General features: G+C 44.2%; 1 protein-coding gene and 1 pseudogene across 1 annotated transcript in view; both read right to left on the bottom strand.

Moving 5' to 3' along the window:
• The window catches only part of ANKRD35 (ankyrin repeat domain 35), a 25,499-nt gene extending 24,521 nt beyond the window's left edge, over positions 1 to 978 (bottom strand). The window contains 2 exon segments of the mRNA XM_014591088.2: positions 597 to 705; positions 796 to 978. The gene's annotated coding sequence lies outside the window, so the exon portion shown is untranslated.
• Positions 979 to 1,344: 366 nt separating this feature from the next.
• LOC106735790 (40S ribosomal protein S6 pseudogene) lies at positions 1,345 to 2,220 on the bottom strand (annotated as a pseudogene).
• Between the last annotated feature and the right edge of the window lie 1,922 nt (positions 2,221 to 4,142).

Raw genomic sequence — 4,142 nt, 5'->3', positions numbered from 1 at the left:
CTTGATCTCAAACATCACCCTCCCAATCTGAACCCGCCTCCAGCTCCGATTTATTCAATGAGAAAAGAAACCACGCGGCCCAGGCCGAAACTCCTCCCCCGGCTCCGTCCCACCGCCGGCCCAGGTTACGGCTCCGCCCCAAACCCCGCCTCAGCCCCGCCCCTCCAAGCGCCACCACTGAAGGTAGGAGGGTCCCAGCTCGTTGGGGTAGACTTACCGGTTGTCGCATACAACCACTAGTGACGACGGACGTTTTTTATGCCGAGAACCATTTGGTCAACTTAGTTATCTCTGGTTCTTCCACCAATACCTCCCCCATTTCCCAGCCCCTCATTTATCAGCCCAAAACTCAAGCACAAAAGAGGATTTAAAGAGAGCGGTTTGGAAAGGAGAGCAGATTGTACTGCTAAAAGCAGAGGGCCGGACACGGATAATGCGTGGCCCTCAGCAACCTGGGGCACGAAACCTGAGGCTCAAGTTCATAATGCGTGTCTGAGTTAGAAAAGAGCAGAGGGGCAGGAGGAGAGAATTTTTGTTTAAAGCCTCCCCCTTCTGCAAAACAAAAATTAAAAACTGCCTTTTCTATTTTCCTCTACCTTTTGTGTTCAGATTCTCAGTAATTCTTGCTTCAATGGTCCGTGGAAGACTGGTCGTCTTTCCTTCTTCCTTGCAGCCCAAGAAGCCCGCTAACATGCATGTGAAAACCTAGAGGGTAAAAGCCAAAGTTTTTAACATGGTTGACGAGGTTCTCTGGAGCAGAACTCTTCCTTTTCTCCCAATCTCATTTATCATTACTTTCACAAAAGAGCCCAGCGCTTGAACTGTTCTAATCTACTGCAATTCCTTTTGCAGCTGGTAATTAATCTTCTCTGGAATGCTTCTTTTCACACTTGGTGGGCCCCCAGGCCAAGTGTTTTGTTCCCATAAAGTTTTCTCTCATGGCTCGGCCACCCCAGCCCAACAAAGTGTGCCTCTTGTGTGTGACATAACCCTAATAGGTAACAATACGTTACTTAGCAACCACCGCTTTGCAGTTGGCATTATTTGTTTACCTGCTTGTTTCTCTTACTAGATTGGGCTCTTTGATGGTAGGAGTTGTGTTTTACATTATTCCCATTGCAAGCACATATAAGGCACTTAAATGACTGATGAATGAATGCGAATGAATGAAGAAGCACAGGAGCAACTGGGAGAAGAAACACTTGACTGAATGGGAAGAGCCTGTTTTCTTCTCCAGTTGCTTCTTAAATAGGTACTGCTCCAAAGGAAGGAGTATCAAGTTTTTCTTTTTTCCTTTTTTTTTTTTTTTTTAGATCTGATCTTTTATTTTCTCTTATAAAAATCTTATTTTTGACTGGATTCCGACTTAGTAGAAGCTCTCAGAGAGGACAGCCTGCGTCTCTTCGCAGTCTGTTCTTGGCATTTTTCTTTAGCCTCCTTCATTCTTTTGGCCAAAAGTTTAGCATATTCTGCAGTCTTTTCCTTATTTTTCTTAGTACGTTGTCTCTTGAGAGGAATACGCCGACGTTTGTGTTGCAGGACACGTGGAGTCACAGACGCTGAATCTTAGGTGCCTTGGTCCTAGGTTTCTCCCCTTCTTTATTTAAGGGCTTTCTTACAACATATTGGAGAACATCATCTTCTTTAGAGAGATTGAGCAAAGTTTTCAGATTCTGCTGGCTCTCTTAGGCCCCAGGCGGTCAGTCCTGGAATATTCTTCTCTTTTTTTAACAATAACCAAGTTGAGAACACTCAGATTGGCATCCACAATGCAACCCCAAACAGATTTGTGCTTTCTTTCTCCAGTTCTCCTTGGTCTATACCGGGAATGTCCCTTACTCAGTAGCAGGCAGACACGGCCGTGGGTCAACACCTGCTTCATGGGGAAACCTTGTTTGTTGTTTCCACCACTGATTCGGACTACATAACCTTCCAATCTTCACCCAAAGCCTCAGCAGCAACTTCTATGGCCATAAGCTTCTCATAAAAAGTACGAAGTTTGCATTCGTTGTCCACTTCAGTGAGTTTCTGGCAGCCTGTGGCTGGGAAGGAGATATTCAGCTTCATCTTGAAGTAGCTGACCTCCTCTGAGTTGCCACGAAAAAGAGGCCCAACTTCTGCTTAGCTCAGGTCACTCCTTCCTCAGGCCAGGAAGGAGTATCAAGTTTATTGAAGAATAGGTTGATACTGAGGATGGATAGGATAGGGATCTCTAGGTGGAGAAAAATATTTAAAGTTCTCTTTTGAGGCTAGCAGGTGTCATGCTGGTTAAGGCACTGGACTCCCACATGGCTGACCTTGATTCAAGTCCTGTGTTGAAAATCACATCAAGTGCTTGAAAATCACCCTGGGTGTGCACACACGTGTGTGTGTGTGTGTATGCGTGCACGCCCAAAATCCCAAGAGGAGATTAGAGAAGAAAGGATTGTGGTGTAACCATCCCCACTGGGAGGGGTGGGTGATGACTTCTCATTTTCCTTCTCTCTGTCTCTCTCCAGGAAGGGTATGTGCCCAATGGCAAAAACCTTATAAAAATTAAAAATAAAAAAGGTGCTCTTTTTTTTTCTCTTTATTTCAACTTCTTTTATACATAAAAAGTGCTCTTTTAATCATAGACAGGACCAGCTTCTGGCATGGTAGTTAAGGCAGCTGGATCCCGTGATCATGGTTTGAGTCCTGACCCAGCAGTTTGTAAAACATGCAGGATATGTTGTGTGCTTGCTCAAAATCCCAAAAGGAAGGGGAACTAGAGGAGAAAAGATTATGGCTTGACCATGCCCCATGGGGTGTGCCTTCTTGGGCTCCCTCTCACTTTCTTTCTCTCTCTTCTCCCCACCCCCCTCTTCTGCAAGCTCATGTGCCCTCTGGCAAATTTAAAAAAAAAAATAGATAAACTAGTCCTTAAGGAAATCCACTTCCATTTGGGGACTGACTGGAAGTTAGAGGTGTGGGAAGTCAATATAATTATGACTTCAGTATCAGCCCCCAAAACAGTATGTGCCATAAAGGTTAATCAAATTACACGCTATATGAAGTACACTGAGGGCCACCGTGAACCTTTGTGTCACAAAACAACTCACCAACTTGGGGCCAGCAGTTGGTGTAATGGCTATGTCTCTGGACTCCCATGTAGTCGACCACAGTTCGAGTCCCAGACCCGGTGGCTTAAACTCATGCTGAGTGCATGCCCTATAACAAAAAAACTCTCAAAAAAAAAAAAAAAAAGCCTCACCAACTTGACATAGGCCTAATGACCAGATGGGCTACCATTCTCACAGTTATGCAATAGAGGCAGAGGCAGTCTCTAGAAGGTCATTGCTTAGTGATGTGTTCTTTAGGGATACTAGAAGAACCCTCAAGAGGAGCCTAGAAGACACCTGGGTATTTAAAGACATCAAATAGATTTGATTTCTATCATTAGAACCTTAAGTTTATCAGCTGATCATCATCTTAAAGGGTTGGAGAGATTACTTCAAAGGGGATAAGGCACAGGATAAGATTTAGTGGAAGGACACAATAGCACATAGAAGAAACAGATCTTCAGGGTGTAAGAGATGGATCACCAGAAGAGAAACAATCCCTGGTACTTCAATATACCTTCCTACTTAATTTTCTTAACACATGGTATGGTAGCTTATTTTAAAACAAAATGTATATATTTTTAAAATTTTATTATTTTTCAATTTGCTATAGAGAATGTATAATCAGAGAGAGAGAGAGAGAGGGAGAGGGAGAGAGAGAGGGAGAAAGTGAGAAAGCAAGCCACTAGGTTCAGGACTTGAACCACAGTTGGCCATGTGGGAATCCAGTGCCTTACTCACCATGTCACCTGCTGGCTCCCTATAACAAAAAAAATGTTTTTAAGAATTATTTTATTGGGGATCAGCAGTTAGCGTAATGGCTATGTCGCTGGACTCCCATGTAGTCGACCACAGTTTGCGTCCCAGACCCAGTGGCTTAAAACTCACACCAGGCAAGAGTGCTTGCGTGCCCAAGATCCCGAGAAGAGAATGGAGGAGAAGGGATTGTGACGTGGCCATTCCCCTGGGGGGGTGATTTCTCGCTTTCTGTCTCTTTGTCTCTCTCTGTCTGGCAACTGCACGAACCCTATACCAAAAAACCTCTAAAAAAAAAATTATTTT

This window comes from Tupaia chinensis, unplaced genomic scaffold (genome assembly GCF_000334495.1).
Source record: "Tupaia chinensis unplaced genomic scaffold, TupChi_1.0 Scaffold000529_1, whole genome shotgun sequence".
Lineage (NCBI taxonomy): Eukaryota > Metazoa > Chordata > Mammalia > Scandentia > Tupaiidae > Tupaia > Tupaia belangeri.
Note: the sequence above shows the minus strand (reverse complement) of the source record. Positions and strands in the feature narration are given on the sequence as shown.